The 18,497-nt window shown below is 38.7% G+C and overlaps 1 protein-coding gene, 1 long non-coding RNA gene and 1 pseudogene across 12 annotated transcripts in view; 1 reads left to right on the forward strand and 2 right to left on the reverse strand.

Moving 5' to 3' along the window:
* The window catches only part of BEND6 (BEN domain containing 6), a 55,914-nt gene extending 49,748 nt beyond the window's left edge, over positions 1-6,166 (forward strand). For 7 of the 9 annotated variants that reach the window (XR_011530138.1, XR_011530137.1, XM_008517703.2 and 4 more), the window contains one exon: positions 4,650-6,166. The gene's annotated coding sequence lies outside the window, so the exon portion shown is untranslated. The remainder of the gene's footprint in view (positions 1-4,649) is intronic. The other 2 variants (XR_011530139.1, XR_011530140.1) reach the window with 1 other exon arrangement.
* LOC139077522 (uncharacterized) overlaps positions 1-18,494 on the reverse strand; it is a 66,461-nt gene extending 47,967 nt beyond the window's left edge. For all 3 annotated transcript variants that reach the window (XR_011530144.1, XR_011530145.1, XR_011530143.1), the window contains exons 1-2: positions 18,002-18,494; positions 3,249-3,311 (exon numbers count right to left, since the gene is read on the reverse strand). This is a non-coding gene — a long non-coding RNA (uncharacterized lncRNA). The remainder of the gene's footprint in view (positions 1-3,248; positions 3,312-18,001) is intronic.
* LOC103549399 (ras-related GTP-binding protein D pseudogene) lies at positions 11,826-13,549 on the reverse strand (annotated as a pseudogene).
* Positions 18,495-18,497: the final 3 nt, after the last annotated feature.

An 18,497-nucleotide genomic window follows, 5' to 3' on the forward strand; every position in this document is an offset into this window, starting at 1 on the left:
GAACTTACAACTCTAAACGGCTTTGACCTGTATGCTAAGTGCTGGCTGGAGGTATTGAGGGTCTCCTCCACCATCCTCCATTCTGCTTCTCACTGTCTTTAAGTCTTTAAATCAGCTGTTATAGTTTGCTTTGTTTGATAAGGATTTTTACCAAGATGTTTCCATTGTACTAAGAAGGGGAATTCTTTGTTTTTAGTGAGTTCTGAAGGAAATCACTGGACAGTCAGGGCCTCCCTGGGCAGAATTGTGCAGTGGAATTTTGTGCGTGCTTTAGCAACCCAATGTTCTGGCCATTTCACCTGTGCCCACCCTTCTTCTCCATTATTTTGATGCAAAATATGTGAAAAATATGCATTATTGGTGTTATTAATATTTTAAATTGATAAGAGGTATATGGTAAACACATAAGGGCAGGTTTCTCCCCCACTTTCTTTACTTTTATCTTTGACTTCCACTTTGCCTGCTCTGTGCCTAACTCTAGCCACCTCTGAGACCACTTTACTTCTCTCTTTCTTCTGACCGTGTTTTAAATGGATGTGGAACTGCGTGAATGCAGTGATTGCCCCACCCATTGCTGACTATGACCCCATCCTCCTTGAGGGTTCCTTACTATGTTGCTGTACAACTAAGGCTAGGTCAGTGAGAGGCAACAATAGTCTCTCTTCCCTAAAAAAACCCAACAACTTATAACAACTGCAAGGGGATTATTTGCCTTAGCTCATACATGCTGGTAGACTGACTCGAAGATTTTTATAAAAGATAAGGATTTTTGTGATTAAAGTGATTAAAAATTTCAGTAGGTTGTGAATCTCACATCTTCCCACTTGGGAGAAAATTTTGCTTAAATGAGCCCTTAGAACTTGTCATTTTGACATGAGGTTACCCAGTTATCCTGGTGTAGGATGGCCAAGGTCCCTTCCTAAATGCCAGGAATCCAGCCCTCCAAGTCATAGGGCTGTCTTTGGGAGCACATTATTGTATGTCAGAGCTCTGAAAATCATTTTAATACCCTAACTCCTGCCTTTTTAATATCTCATACTGCCAGGGGTAGGCACAAAACTCATCTTTGGCCATATCAGTCAGCAGAGTGTTGAAGATATTAAAGTAAGAGGTTTTTATATCAGTTTTGCATGTACTTGCCAGTAGTAGTGTTATTAAATCACCTGGCTATGGCATTAATTAAAATTGAAAAAAGGAACAAATCTTTTGCTATGAATCCAATCTGTTCTGCTGCCTTCTGGGCCTGAGCTTTGCTTTGTTGCCAAGTTGCACTGAATAGAAATATATTTTGAATCAGAAGTAGAGATTAACACTAGAATGGAAAAAAAATTTAATTGGCAGGTATTTTTCATTTGAAGTATGGCTAAATGCAGATTATTTCAAAAGGACTGAGAAAATATGCTGGGAAAGACAGGGTCACATAAAACCGGATTTAGCCATGCTTGATGAATTAGTCAGATACAGCGCCACCTAGTGGAATGCTGCTCCACTTTTCTCTTCTTGGTCGTTTAACAGGAGCCTAAGATGACTACACTTACTCAGGCAAACCATACCCCTTCCTCACTCCGCCCGCGAGAGTATTCTTTGGAAAAATAACTTTCCTCGCATTACTATTAGCAAGGCAATATGTACTGCAAAATCATGGAGACGCCTACGAATTCCTATACATCCGGGAAGCCTAGCCACCCCCACCCAAGGGCCCTGTGGCTGACTGTGCCTTCCACCCAGTACTAAACTCAAGGTTGCCCCTAGTGGGTTGGATTTGACAGGACAATCATTTCCCAGCCAAGACTCATTTCTGTAAGGATAAGCGCTCAATTCCATCCTTCCCCCTTTCTCACCTATCGTCTCTCACTGCTGTGACTGCCCTCAGGTTGCCTGCAGCTTGCACTTTGCCAGGAGTGCCATGTTGCCAATCTTTCTGACCTTTCTCCATATTTTGCTTTTTTCTTATACTAGCCAAAGAAAGTTTTATTTATAAGAATTACAGAATCCTAGAACATCACCTCCATGACACCCTGCTACGTGGTCAAACAGGCTTCTCCTGAAATTTCCAAAGCTGCCTCAGTATATAATCTCTGCTATAGCATTACATATGCATATATTACATTAAAGATGATCTAATTCAGAGCGCTCAAACAGGGTGGGAGGGACTTTGTCCCCTGCCCCTCAAGTGGGGAACATTTGAAAGTGTCTGGAGATATTGTTGGTTGTCACAACTGTGTGATACTCCTGGTATCTAGTGGACAGAAGCCAGGGACGCTGCAAGACACCCTACAATGCATAGGACAGCCCCCCACAACAAAGAATTACCCAACCCAAAATGGCACTTGTGCCAAGGTTGAGAAATCTTGGTCTAAAATGATTTCTTTACTTTGGAGATAATGAAACTAAAGCCTAAAGAAGTGAAGTGAATTGCCAAGGTCATATGACTACTAACTAGCAGACAGCCAGTACTAGCATATAGTTCTCTGTATTTCTTATTGCATTAGTCATTGGTTCTCCAGAGAAACAGAACAAATAGGATGTACAGAGAGAGATTTATTTTAAGGAATTGGCACACACAACTGTGGGGACTGAGAAGTCTGAAATCTGCAGGGCAGGCCAGCAGGCTGAAGACCCACGGAAGAGGTGGTGTTGCAGTCTTGAGTACAAAGACTGGAGGCAGAATTCCTCCTTCCTCAGAAGACTTCAGTCTTTTCTCTTAAGGCCTTCAACTGATTGGGTGAGACTCACCCACATTATGGAGAGTAATCTGCTTTACTGTAAATCTGCTGATTTAAATGTTAATCTCGTCTAAAAAATACCTTCACAGCAACATCTACACTGGTGTTTGCCAAACAACTGAGTACCATAGCCTAGCCAAGTTGACACATAAAATTAAATGTTTTAGGGTCAGAAAGTCTGTTTTTGAAGCCTGTTTCACCTCTTAATAAATGTGTCCCCTTTGGAAAGTCACTTGACCTCTCTGACTTTAATCTAAACAGGGATAATAGTACAATCTACCTCAGGAACGGATCCAGGATGTATGGAACCTGGAGCTTAATGGAATTTGGGAAACTCTCTTTAGGAAAAGAAACACAAAATTATGAATACGCAATCAGTTACAACTCTGTATATTAATTTATAACAAATAAATTATGAAAACTGTGTAGTGTTTAAAAGTTAACAAATTTCTCAAATATCACATAATGTAGGGAAAATTACAAAACATTTTTATCAACAGCTCTATAATACTTTTATCCTACCTTTTTTGGTTGCATACATGTTGATTGCCTCTTCATTTGACAATGATTTTGTAACAGCCTTTTCTATAGAAAGAATGGGAAAGTAATTTAGACTATCTTCTAGCATAGTTGATGAAAATTTGCTTTTTTTTTTTAACTCACTGTACCAATGACAATGCGTATCTTCTTTTTTTTTTTTTTTTAAAGATTGGCACCTGAGCTAACAACTTGCCAATCTCTTTTTCTTTTGCTTTTTCTCCCCAAATCCCTGCCCCCAGTAGAAAGTGGTATACTTTTAGTTCTAGGTCCTTCTAGTTGTGGCATGTGGGATGCTGCCTCAGCATGGCCTGATGAGTGGTGCCATGTCCACGCCCAGGATCCCAACCGGCAAAACCCTGGGCCGCCAAAACGGAGCGCACGAACTTAACCACTTGGCCACGGGGCTGGCCCCAGCTTTTTTTTTTTTTTTTTTCTTGACAGTTTATAGAGGTTTCTTTCAAATTCTCAAATCTTTATTAGCAATGTAATTTTTAGGGCCGTTGTGAATTTGGGTAAACCTGTATTGAGTTTCTTTGTTATCTGAGCTATAAGATTTCAGGGAATTTCAAGTTTTCTGTGGAGTGAGTGCTCTTAACTATTCTTTGCATTGACTATATTCATAGTACTCCTGGAAGACACTGTAAACTGGAATGGCCAGCAACAATGTAACTATACATGGAAGGGATTGCAAAGCACAAAATATATGCCAGTCAATCCTTAACAAAATCTCAGAAATTCCACTGCCACTCCAAGGTTACAATCAGAGGATAAAATATGACTGAGGAGCAGTTGAAATGGAGACAGTAGTCTTAACCAATTATGGTTGAAATAGCTAATTTTGGCAAATTTAACAAAAAAATGTAACCATGTGAAGATATTGCTAGGGCCCCTTTTTTTGGCAGGTACCCACGCAACTAAGCTTCATTAGCTTCCCAGTAATTCTACCTCTCACCTAGTTCATTTCATTTTTTTCTTTTGAAAGAGGTAAAGCAGATTTGAGAAACTTTCTATTTAAACAATCAACAAATGTTACTGAAGAATGACAAACAGAATTGTTGATAATTTTTTAAGACAGTTGACTGGTATGTGGGGATGGTTCATTTTACTTTGTGTGTTTGAAATTTTATCTCATTAAGAAGTTTTCTAAAGTCATTTGAGGTAAAAATATATGTTAAATATTTTAACTATCTATGCTGGAATTCCTCTGAATAGATAATAAAATATTTCCTAAGTCATCTCAATAGTAATAGTTCTTATCAGCAATTTGTATTTTCAAGCCAAAATTTGTTGTCAACACAAAATAACTAACTTGGACAACTGTTAAAAATGCTCTAAGAACTCTAATGTAAATTTGCTCTGTTTTTTGAAATTTGCTTTTTATAGGTGTTATAGGTGCCTGAAACAAAGCATCTGCAGTTCTAAAGCTAACATTGGATTTTGCTGGAGAATCTGCAAGCGTGCTGGCAGTGAGCACAACGGGACATAGCGGCAGGCTGAGAGAGATCGGTAACATCCACGGGCTCCTCTGATGGAGCAACCAGCTTGCTGAAGAAGCTGCATGTAGATTCCACCCTAAATACCAGTGAAGCATCAAACCAGAGAATTTCTAGCAGCCAAATAAGCATGCAATATAGTTTCTTGGAAATATGCATTTTCCATCCTTCTCTGTACACCTAACTTAACAGAATAGTCAGAGCCCTTATCATAGCAACAGAAACTTCAACCCCTACGATTCATCATTGTCCAACTCAGTCACTGTATGTTTGTTATTACCATGCCTCCTCATGTTAGTTTTTGGATCTTTAGCATAAGCACATGTTTGGAAAAGTAAACAGTGAAATAATCCATGTTCAGAAACATGGGAGCAGCAAAGTCAGCCTCAAATCAGATAATCATATCGAACCAAGTAATCGTGTTTTAGCAATAAAATTACAGGATTATTCTGTTACCTAAAAATGTATAAAATGGGAATCTGAAGAAAATGAGAGCAGCAAGACCTTTTTGTTTTAATATGAAACTATTCCATTGTACTTGAAAAAGAAATAAACCCGGGGCTGGCCCCGTGGCCGAGTGGTTAAGTTTGCGCGCTCCGCTGCAGGCGGCCCAGTGTTTCGTCGGTTCGAATCCTGGGCGCGGACATGGCACTGCTCGTCAGACCACGCTGAGGCAGCGTCCCACATGCCACAACTAGAGGAACCCACAACGAAGAATACACAACTATGTACCGGGGGGCTTTGGGGAGAAAAAGGAAAAAAAAAAAATAAAAAAATCTTTAAAAAAAAAAAAAAAAAGAAAAAGAAATAAACCCAAGTTTTTGTGACTGTTAAAATAATGCATCAACTTTCAGAAAAATCTTTTTTATGTTTGTTTACATGCTTCTTTTTATTGCCCAAAGTATATTAAATACAGATGTGTAACATAAAACATCAATATCATCTAAAACATCCTGTATAAAATATACCATCCTATGTATCTGGTTGGTTAGATTGCTACACTGTTTAGTTTAGTTTTGACTGATTTGTTTTCACAGTATCAGAAGAAAGGAGACTTGAAAACAAAATCATATGGGTTTGATAATCACACAAAAAGATAAATACTTTCTAAATGAATGAAAGATAAGAAATTCTTCATCAAGAGGCTTCTCCTCTGATGTCAGGTTGTCACACGTGACAACTCTGTAATGCCAAGACATGCTTCTTCAGTGCACAAGTCACGTTTAAACTTGGAAAAGAAGATGCGTATCATAGTGAGAAAGTTCAGTACTGTGGACCCAGGGAACATTCCATAACTGTTGCTTGATAACAATGTGGTTGTATAAAATAAATATTCCTAAGGAAATAACATGTTAACATTTGCTACTTTTACTTAAATATAAATAAATCCCATTGAAAACATAAAAAGTATTTGATTATTTCTTATTAGTGTATAAAATCCAGGGGAGGGGCCGGCCCTGTGGCCAAGTGGTTAAGTTCGCGCGCTCCACTTCGGCATCCCAGGGTTTTGCCAGTTCAAATCCTGGGCGCGGACATGGCACCACTCATCAAGCCATGCTGAGGCGGCATCCCACATGCCACAACTAGAGGGATCCACAACTAAAACTACACAACTATGTACCAGGGGGCTCTGGGAGAAAAGGGAAAAATAAAATCGTAAAATAAAAAAAAAGAAAATCCAGGGGAAATATCCTTTTCTAGGCTGATGGCTTCTTTACCTATATATTGAGCCATTACCATTATAATTGGACTGTGTGGCTCTGCCTTGTTTGTCTTCTAAAGAGCTATGCTATGTAGGGTATATAGACAGTACCCACGCTAAGCATCCACGCTATAGAGGATACATACACAACTTCCAGGGAGGTTAATATTTTCATTGAAAAAGGATAATCTTACTAAGATATATGTTATTTCCTAACAAAAACTACTTGGTAATATAAATTTTGTCTACTAAATATAATTTTTTTTGCCTTTGCAAAACATAACTGTATTATTCAATTGGAACTCCTATGGTCCTTCCTTAAAGTATTTTGAGATGTGTTGATATTTTTACAGATAATAGAAGACACATTTTCTTTTCAATTCAGCTTCATATATTGGTTCTAAATGAGTTATAAATTAAGAAAACTAACGAAACTGAATAGAGTGCCCAGAAAGCAATTAATATACATGTATGTGTATATGTATGCATATATTATGTATTCACATACATAAGAATTTAGAATATGATTAAAGTAGAACCTTTAATAAGCAGGGAAAGGGAGCTTTCCAAAAAATGATACTGAGAAAATTGGTGAATGAAAAGTAATTAAGTTATATTCCTACTTCAAACCATATTCCATAAAGAATTCCAGATTAATAAAAAGTAAAAATTGAGGTCAGATGAAAAAAAAAATACATAAATATTTTTATGTTCTCTGATGGGGAAGGACTTTCTAAGTCTACAATTAATGCAGCAAAAGTGTCAAAGAAAAATTTACTAATGTACGAGTTCCTGCATGCATGTTCTGTGGTCTTCCTACATGGATACGGTAGTTTCATTAAGATTGATGGAATGTGTGGTCAGCATCTTCATCTGTTCCATGACAACATTTTTCTGTGAATGTCTTTGATGCATTCATCAAGTTTGCAGCTCTTTTCACATTTTTTTCTTGTAAAATCTTTGTACTCATGGTGTGCCATAGTCTTTCTTGAATACTTATTTTTGTTTTTTGGGGTTTTTTTTTTAGGAAGATTACCCTGAGCTAACATCTGCTGCCCATCCTCCTCTTTTTGCTGAGGAAGACTGGCCCTGAGCTAACATCCATGCCCATCTTCCTCTACTTTATATGTGGGACGCCTACCACAGCATGGCATGACAAGCGGTGCCATGTCCGCACCCAGGGTCCGAACCAGCGAACGCCAGCCACCAAAGTGGAACGTGCGCACTTAACCGCTGGGCCACTGGCCGGCCCCGTGAACACTTATTTTTGAATGACATGGTTTTTCCCCGTCCAGCTATTTGCAGGTGGGGTCATGGAGGGTGGGAGGCTTCCCACCTCTCACAGGCCCTCTCTCTGCTGTCCCAGAGACCACCGCTTCTGGCCAGTACGGCTCCTCTGAGATGTTTTTTGTGTAGCCCTGCTCCCGCTGGTTCTATGCCCCAAGATGAGTCTGGCAGGACGTCTGTCAGCAGCCCTGCCTCCCCAGGCCCTTCAGCAGCAAACAGGGGACAGAGCCCTGCCCTCCCAGATGGGCCTTCACCTGCAGGGAGTGTTTTTGGATGTAGCAACATCCACTAATAGTATCCCTTGCAATATTTGGGATATACTTACCCTAAGTAACTACTCATTCATCTTCAACTCAAATGTAACTGAATGTCCTATATTTTTATTTGCTGAACCTGGCCACCCTATGTTATCAAGAGCCTAATGCTATTCTAATTCTCATACTTTTTTTCAGAATATGTTTCCCCCATTCCTCCCTGAGGCTCTTTTGATCGTTTCTTTCCCTTATATACTAGAATCTGATGAAAATATGCCTTGTTGTGTATCCTTTTTCATTCATTCACTGTGCTGGGTACATGATGGATCCTTTCAATCTGGATACTGGTAGCCTTTAATTCTGGAAAATACATATGGGATGTATTATACATAAATTTATATTATATACTATATATATAAAGTATATATAATAAGCATACATAATACTTATTTTATAAGTAATATTTCATATTACTTTAATTCTGGGAAATATATATGGGATGTATTAAATATACAGCATATATTTATATATAATACATAAAGAATATATAATAAGTATAATAAAGTATATACAATAAGTAGACTATGCATTATACAATGTATAATGCTATTATATAATATCTATATTATTTGTACTGTACTAAATAGTGTTACATAAGCTCTCAGTGTCCCTGATGGTCCTGGTTAAAATAATTCCGCTGATGATGCTGGAGATACTACATGCCTTGTGCTCCCTCCACCCAAACTCTTCCTTGCACTGCTGGTCCTTTGGGATTTATTCATTTCTTTTCTTTTTTTGAGGAAGGTCGTCCCTGAGCTAACATCGCCACCACTCCTCCTCTTTTTGCTGAGGCAGATTGGCCCTGAGCTAACATCTGTGCCCATATTCCTCCATTTTATATGTGGAACGCCTGCCACAACATGGCTTGATGACTGGTGTGTAAGTCTGTGCCAGGGATCGGAACCAGCAGACCCCGGGCCACAGAAGCAGAGAGCGCCAACTTAAGCACTACGCCACCGGGCTGGCCCCTATTCATTTCTTTATATTCCTTTTAGCAAGGAATCAGAAGAAAAGCGAAGTATCACTCAGTATTTTTTCTTTTTCACAAACTTCCTGACTATTTTCATAATAGTCACAAATTTATTCCTACAGGTGAACTTCTAAATCCTTTTGTCAACTTGCCACTGTCAAAAAAATCTTGCTGAAGTTTTTGTTGGAATTATACTTCAGTCATTTTCTAATCAGGGGAGAAGTTATCTTTACAAAACTGATTCTTCCTATCTGAGAACAAGTTGGCATTAAATTATAGTTTTTCTATTCCTTAGTAGACATTTAAATTTTTCCACAAAGACCCTACACATTTCTTGTTATTTTAGTGCCTAGGTATTTTATTTTTTATTGTTACGATATAATTGATCACTGCTATATAGAAAAATTCATGTTTGTGTATCTTTCTTTCTCTTTTTTTTTGAGGAAGATTAGCCCTGAGCTAACTGCTGCCAATCCTCCTCTTTTTGCTGAGGAAGACTGGCCCTGAGCTAACATCCATACCCATCTTCCTCTACTTTATATGTGGGACGCCTACCACAGCATGACTTGCCAAGAGGTGCCATGTCTGCACCCAGGATCCAAACTGGTGAACCCTGGGCCGCCGAAGCAGAAGGTGCGCACTTAACCACTGTGCCACCGGGCCGGCCCCTGTGTATCTTTCTTTTTAAAGCATCAATTTAACTATACTTTTAAGCATCTACCTTACTCTATTTTTTCTTTTCTTTTGCTTTTCCTGGCCAAAAAATGTTCTTCAAATAATGACAGTTTTGCCTCCTCTTTTTAATACCTTTTTGCTATTTTCTGTTCCTTATTTCATTGCATTGCTTATAATTCCCAAAACAATGTTAAATAATAGTAGTGGTAGGAGGCATTTTCATTTTATCCTTCTCTTAGTCTCTGTCAATATGATAGGGGATGAATGCTATCTCATTATAGTTTAATTTGTATTTCTCTATTTACAGATGTGTAAGGGGGAAATCCTTTGGCCTCTGATATTACTTTGGCTGGGTGGCAGTTACAGAAAATCCGCCAGAGACCCTGAAACTTAGTGACATTCTTATGTCTCTCAAGTGATAGGCATCACTTTGGAAGCCTGGTCCCAAAGGTTCTAATGAACAGTAATGCAGCAAAAAGAAATAACCTCTCTTTATAGGGGCCAGCCCTGTGGCCGAGTGGTTAAACTTCTGCATGCTCTGCTTCAGCAGCTGGGGTTTGTGGGTTCAGATCCTGGGTGCGGACCTACTCCACTCATCAGCCATGCTGTGGAGGCGTCCTACCTACAAAGTAGGGGAAGACCAGCACAGATATTAGCTTAGGGAGAATCTTCCTCACAAAAAAAGAGGAGAAAAGAAAGAAGAAAGAAAGAACGAACCTATTGAACGAACAAACGAACTTATTGAACTTACCTCTTATTGAACGAACCTCTTCATATAAAATGAATATAGAGATGTATGTTGAGGTAAAAAGCTTCATAAAATCTGTGTAGTGTGGAAGCACTGCCACGGCTATAGAAACTTTCAGATAAGTTTGGTGCTAATATTACTCTACAAAACCTCTGTTTACACCACTTACACACAGGGGCCAGACCTTACAGCTCCTGGAGCTTGCCACCCTAATCTCTTCCAGCTCCACTGAAAAATGATTCTTCCCAACAGTTTGTAGCAAAGATTCCCAACGATTTATAAAAAGTTATTGCCTGCAAATCAAAACTACACTAAGATATCACCTTACACCCGTTAGAATGGCTACAATCACCAAGACAAAAAATAACAAATGTTGGAGAGGATGTGGAGAAAAGGGAATCCTCATACACTGCTGGTGGGAATGCAAACTGGTGCAGCCACTATGGAAAACAGCATGGAGATTCCTCAAAAAGCTAAAAATAGAAATACCGTATGATCCAGCTATCCCACTACTGGGTATCTACCCAAACAACTTGAAATCAACAATCCACAGTGCCATATGCACCCCTATGTCCATTGCAGCACTATTCACAATAGCCAAGAAGTGAAAGCAACCCAAGCGCCCATCGACTGATGAATGGATAAAGAAGATGTGGCATATATATACAATAGAATACTATTCAGCCATAAAAAAGACAAAATTGTCCCATTTGCAACAACATGGATGGACCTTGAGGGTATTATGTTAAGTGAAATAAGTCAGACAGAGAAAGACAAACACCATATGATTTCACTCATATGTGGAAGATAAACAAACACATGGATAAAGAGAACAGCTTAGTGATTACCAGAGGGGAAGGGGGTTGGGGAGTGGGCACAAAGAGTGAAGGGGCACATACATACTAATACTGAAAAAGACTAATGTACAACTGAAATTTCACAATGTTACAAACTATTATGACCTCAATAAAAAACAAACAAACAAAAAGTCATTGCCAGTGAATTGCTTTTTGCTTAATTTCTGATTGCCATACAAATATGGACTACAGTATGCATGTCCTTGACACCAATACGGAAAAAAGCCTAGAAAAAGTTTTTTTATTAAAGTTTAGTTCAGTGAGAAAAAAACATGAAAAAGTGCAAAATATATACAGTTCCTGGCAGTTGTCACATGAGATTTTTCTGACTACAGACCATAAAAGTTTACACTTGTGTAATGAAATTACAGTGAATTTCATTTCATTGTTAATATACAAGTTTCTGCTGCAAAGTGCTTACTCTATCTAAAAAGAAGAAAGCAAGAGGGTTGCAGGATTTTTTTTCCCCCCAACAAATCTGTGTCATGGGTCCTAATTTCTTTATTCCTCTTCCTTTAGCGCAACACAGGGCAGCAGCCTCATCAAAAATGTCTGATCTCAAAGGATGTTCCTGAAACCTCACCTACAGCTCTACTCTGGGGGCCCATTAGGGGTGGCTCCTTTTTCTTCAAGATTTCACCATTTTCATTCTTACCTCAAAAACATCATGGATGGCCTTCCAGAAGCAATGAAAATTATAATCAATAAGACCTTTTCTTTCAAAGCTTTCATCTCCAACAAAGCAACAAGAGCCAGAAATATTGTCACTTCTTTTAAATAAAGAACCGTTGTAATATTCAGCTTTATAATGGCTGTTGATTTGTTGTCATTAGAAGTTCCTGCTCCATCTTCTTTGAGACCATAAATTCAAGAGATGTCGATAACACATCTATCATATCACAGCAGAGCTCATAGGTTTGCTGGGTACTATCGGTTGCATTATAAATTTTCCTGACCACATGAAACAGAAATGCCTTATCAACTCCAGAATTTGACATAAAGATGTTCAGCAAATTCTCCAGGGTTGAGAGATATGGAATCAATTCTGAATCACTTTGCTAAAAACTTAAAATATTGAATAATCATACATGGTTGTCAGATAAAAGCTGAGGTGAGCTTTTTTCTAATTCAGCATCTGCAACGTCATTATTTGCTCTCTGGTGAGTATCTCTATGGATTTCAATTTTGTGGTCATCTGACAGACCATCTACTTTGTGAATAACACCTCAAATTTGATGCTGGTGTTTACTTTGTAGGCCCTGGTGACTACGAGGTGGAGCCTGGCCAGGGCTTCCATGTTATCCTCCCGAGAGTCAATAACAAATATCAGTGCTCATGTTCCCCTGAAGATCATGTCAGAGTACCATCAAAAGAGTCAATGCTTCCTGGGAAGTCCCAAATCTGAAAATTAACAAAGGCGCAGTTGGAAACATCTTCCCAGCATACCTTGTTAGTGTTCTCCAAACAGTGTTTCATTGGGAGACACTTTGTGAAAGATAACTTTCTGAATAGACCACTTGCTGCTTCTATTTGGGCCCAAGAGCAGGTTTCTGGGCTTCACCTCAGTACTAAAGGGTGGAGGCCAAGCTTTCTCATCCACTGTTCACAACCTATTTCTGAATTGAGTTTCTGCCTGGAGCTTTCTGTGAGCCATGGAGGCAGGGGGTGGGTGTCCCCGGAAAAATCTCTCAGAAAATTAGGAATCAAAGGAAATTACCTCAAGCCAATAAAGGCATCCATGAAAAACCTACAGCTAGCATCATACTTATTGATGAAAGACTGAATGCTCTCCCTCCAAAATCAGAAACAAGTCAAGAATATTCACTCTCACCGTATATTGAATATGTTTTGGAGCTCCTAACTAGTACAATAAGCCAAGAAAAGAAATAAGAGGCATCCAGACTGGAAGGGAAGAAGAAAAACTGACTTTACTTACAGATGACAAGTTATCTATGTAGACGATCTAGTGGAATTTCCAAAAATGTATTAGAACTAATAAATGAGTTCAGTAAAGTTGCAAGATACAAGTCAATATACAAAAATCAATTGTATTTCAGCTGTTGGGTTGGTAAGACTGCAGAACAGGAGTTTTCTACCATCATCTCCACCCATGGATGAGAGTATGTTTGTGGAAGTCCCAGAGTCCAGCAAAGAAGTTCCAGTATACCACTGAAGCAAAAAAAAACTGAGAACAGATGGATTGAAGAGGGTAAGAAGAACAGTTTCACTTTACCCATGTCACTACTTCCCCAAGGTGGCACAGCTCAGTGCCAAAAGAAACCCCCTTGGCCCAAAATTTCTCCCATGGGGGTAAGTGAGAGGTAGTGAATGAGCACCTGCCTTCCCCAGTCATGCTGAACGCTGCCTAAGAGGCCCATTTCTTTGTCACCCACCCAGAATACTGAGGTAAGTGGCATGGCTGAGTGCTTGGGAAAGGCTGGGAGCAGGGAAGAGAGACGAGGACTCATAGCAACCAGGGCTTGGAACTCAACAAAGGTGCAAGGATCCTACTAATTGATTGGCAGAGTCCATCACGAGATCTACCCACCAGCTGCTTGGGACACCTCACATGTGGATTCCCCCAAATAGCCCATGGACACCCCTAAAGGTCTGTTCATGGGTTGGAAGAGTAATATTGGTAAAATGTCCACACTACCCCAAATGATCTAGATTCTATCGCAATCTTTATCAAAATTTCAGTGGTATTTTTCACAGAAATAGAACAAACAATCCTAAAATTCTTATGGAACCACAAAAGACCCCAAATAGCCAAAGAATCTTGAGAAAGAAGAAGAAAGCTAGAGGCATCACAATTCCTGATTTCCAATTGTATTACAAAGCTATAATAATCAAAACAGCATGGTACTGGCATGAAGACAGACACATAGACCAATAGAACAGAAGAGAAAGGCCCCAAATAAAACCACCCATAAATGGTCAACTAATCTTTGACACAAATACCAAGAACACACAATAGGGAAAGGAAAGTCTCGTCAATAAATGGTGCTGGGAAAACTGGACACTCATGTAAAAAAGATAAATTTGCTGGGCTGGCCCCGTGGCCGAGCGGTTAAGTTCGCGCGCTCCGCTGCAGGCGGCCCAGTGTTTCGTTGGTTCGAATCCTGGGCGCGGACATGGCACTGCTCACCAAACCACGCTGAGGCAGCGTCCCACATGCCACAACTAGAAGGACCCACAACGAAGAATATACAACTATGTACTGGGGGGCTTTGGGGAGAAAAAGGAAAAAATAAAAATCTTTAAAAAAGATAAATTTGGACCATTATCTTACGCTATACACAAAATTTAATTCAAACTAGAGTAAAGACTTAAATGTAAGTTCTGAAACTGTAAAACAAATAGAAGAAAACATAGGGGAAAAGGTTATTGACATTGGTCTTGGCAATGATTTTTTGGATATGACACCAAAAGCATAGACAACAAAAGCAAAAATAAATAGGTGGTCTACATCAAATTAGAAAGCTAGGCATAGCAAAGGAAACCAACAACAAAATGAAAAGGCAACCTACAGAATGGTAGAAAATATTTGCAAACCACACATCCAATAAGAGGCTAATATCCAAATATATAAGGAACTCATAGAACTCAACAGCAAAAAAACAAATAACTCAATCAAAAAATGAGCAAAGGATCTGAATAGACATTTTTCCAAAGAAGACATACAAATGGCCAACAGTGGTATGAAAAGGTGCTCAACAACATTAATCATCAGGGATAGATATGCAAATCAAAACCACAATGAGATATCACCTCACACCAGTTAAGATGCTTATTATCAAACATTCAAAAGGTAACAAGTCTTGGCCAGGATGTGGAGAAAATAAAACCGTTGTACACTGTTGGTAGGAATATAAATTGATACAGTCACTCTGGAAAACAGTATGGAAGTTCCTCAAAAAATTAAAAATAGAACTACCATATGATCCAGCAATCCCAATTCTGGGTATATATGTGAAGGAAATGAAACAGTATCAGGAAGAGATGTCTGCACTCCCATGTTCACTGCACCATTATTCACAATAACCAAGACCTGGAAACAATCTAAGCATGTGTCACGAATGAAGGGAAAAAGACAATGTGGTGTATATACACACGGAAATAGTACTCAGCCTTAAAAAAGAAAGAAATCCTGCCATTTATAGCAACACAGATGACACTGGAGGACATTGTGCTAAGCGAAATAGGCTAGATACAGAAAAACAAATACTGCATAATCTCATACATGGAATCTAAAAAAGTTGAACTCATGGAAACAGGGAGTAGAATGGTGGTTACCAGGGGCTGTGGAGGTGGGGGAAATGTGGTGATGTGGTCCAAGGGTACAAACTTTAAAATATAAGATGAATAACTTCTGTACAGCATGGTGACTATAGTTAATAAAAATGTATTATATGCTTTAAATTTGCTGAGAGAGTCGATCTTAAGGGTTCTCACCACTCACACACAAAATGGTAATTATGTGAGGTGATGGATATGTTAATTAGCATGATTGTGGTAATCATTTCACAACATATAATAATATCAAAATATCAGGAGCCGGCTGAGTGGTTAAGATCACGTGCTCCATTTCAGCAGCCTGGGGTTCACTGGTTCAGATCCTGGGCAGGGACCTATGCAGCGCTCATCAAGCCATGCTGTGGAGACATCCCACATGGAAGAACCAGAATGACCTACAACTAAGATATACAACTAGGTAGTGGGGCTTTGGGGAGAAAAAAAAAAAAAAACAGATGTTCACTCAGGGCCAATCTTCCTCACCAAAAATAATAAGAATAATATCAAAACATCATGTGTACACCTAAATATACACAATTTTAACTTGTCAATTATACCTCAATAAAACTAAGGGAAAAAATCAGTTTTATTTCCGTTATAGCAATAACAATCAGAAATTGAAATTTGAAAAATGACACTGATTACAATAGCATCAGAAAATATGAAATAGTTAACAACTAATCTGACAAGATATGTGAAACATCTGTACACGGAAAACTATGAAACGTTGCTGAGAGAAATTAAAGAAGCCCTAGAACAATTTGAAAAAAAGATAAAGCTGGAAGACTAACACTACTTGATTTTAAGACTTATTGCAAAGCTACAGTAATCAAGACAGTATGGTACTGGTGTCAAGATAAATACATTCATCAATAGAACATAATAGAAAGTTCAGAAATAGGCCCACACATCTATGGACAATTGGTATTTGACAAAGGTGCAAAGGCAATTCAGAGGAAAAAGCACAGTCTTTTCAACAATTAGTGCAGGAAGAATTGTATATCCTTATGCAAAAGCATAAACTTCAATCCATACCTTACACCATACACAAAAATGAACTCTAAATGAATCACAGACCTAAAATTAACACTTAATTCTAAAATTTCTAGGAGAATATATTTGTAACCTTGCTTAAGCAAAGATTTCGTAGATGTACTACCAAAAGCATGATCCAGAAAATAAAAAAATTGACAAACTGGACTTCACCAAATCTAAGAAATTCACTTCGAAAGAATATTAAGAAAACGAAAACACCAGTCACAGACTGGGAGAAAATACTTGCAAATCTACATATCTGTTAAGGACTTGTATCCAGAAATAAATAAACAACCCTCAAAATTCAATTAAAAAAAATAACCTATTTAAATAACGCACAGAAGATCTTAACAGACACTACCAATGAATACATATGGATGCCAAATGAACACATAAAAAGATGCTCAATATTATTAGTCATTAGGTTAATGCAAATTAAAATCACAGTGCAATATCACTACACATCTATTAGAATATCTAAAATGAAAAATACTACCCCCGCAGCAATTACTGAATTAAAGGATAGGAGCACATTTGGGCTCTTGCCACGTAGTTACTGTTTGTTTTCCAAGAGCTTAACTGAGCGACTCCCACTTGCAACCTATCAAAGCACATCTTCCACCGAACTCTCACCATCACATTAGGACAATCTTTTAAATGCAAATCTCTCCTAGACATTTAAGGGATTTAGAAACAGTTAATTTACACACAGCTTTTGGGGTGATCATTGTGGCAGGTCCCTCTTGTTCTCACCTTTCCTCTACAAGTACCAAATTTAGTACTGCACCTGTAGTTTTAGTGCACTTTGTGGAAATGCAAAAATAGATTCAAGTCTAGCTACGAACATAAGTAACTACATGCCATGTTCTCATTTAGATCGGCAAAAACAGGCCTTCTAATGAGGAAACAAGTATCTGCAGGGCTCAAATAACTTATGTAAAGTCAGCTGAAAATTTAACAAGAGACAATATTTCTCCTAAAGAAATACCGCACTCGTAGAATCAAGGTGACTTCGGTGACTACTTCTTTCTTAAGTATTTAATGAGAAGCTTTGTTCTCTAAAATCTTAAGAGTATCAGACATTTTGCTGTTTGAAAATGTATCCTAAGAATGAAATACCCTTCTCTTGGCTGGTCACTTTGACATAGAGAACGAGCCTCATATTCCAGACCTTGCGCAGGGCCACAGATAAGGGCGTCTAGGGCGCAATATTTAGTATCTATGTTAATTTTGTAGTTTCCAGGTTAACAGGACCCGTGGGTCCACTTTGCAGTCCAGACGTGACGTTAAACTCTTTACACACAGCCCTAATTGGCTCTGAACCTAACAAAACACTGTTTCACTTAACTTTCACCTACCTCAACCCTTCCTTGAAATCTTACAGCTCTACGTTTTCCTTTGGCTGGTGAGATGCCTCATGGTGCCTCTGTCGCAGGGTCTCGCTCATCCTGGGCCAGGGTCAGTCAGAAAGGTGATTTTGTGAGACTACAGATTTTTCAGACTACACGTGACCTTAGGCTGATGGAGCTAGGAGAAAAAGCTTTAAAAGAACGTTCTCACTTAAGCTTTATTTTCATAAATTTTGTCTGTTCACCAGCGTTTGTGTGTAAATACATACTGAAAAGAAAAAGGTCCGCCACTATGTTAGTAAGGCATATCTCAGCAAATCACAAAGAACTACTTCAGCACTATTGACCTATTATCTAGACCAGCATTTGGTTGTTTAAAAAAAAAGAGATATTGAGAGAGAAAGGGCACCTATTGTTCTACTTTCGGAGAGCAACCGCCTAAACGGAAAGGCGCCTAAGCTCAGAGTCCTTTTGCACTCTTAACACGCGCGGGGAGGACTCCGGG

Source organism: Equus przewalskii, chromosome 19, assembly GCF_037783145.1.
Source record: "Equus przewalskii isolate Varuska chromosome 19, EquPr2, whole genome shotgun sequence".
Lineage (NCBI taxonomy): Eukaryota > Metazoa > Chordata > Mammalia > Perissodactyla > Equidae > Equus > Equus przewalskii.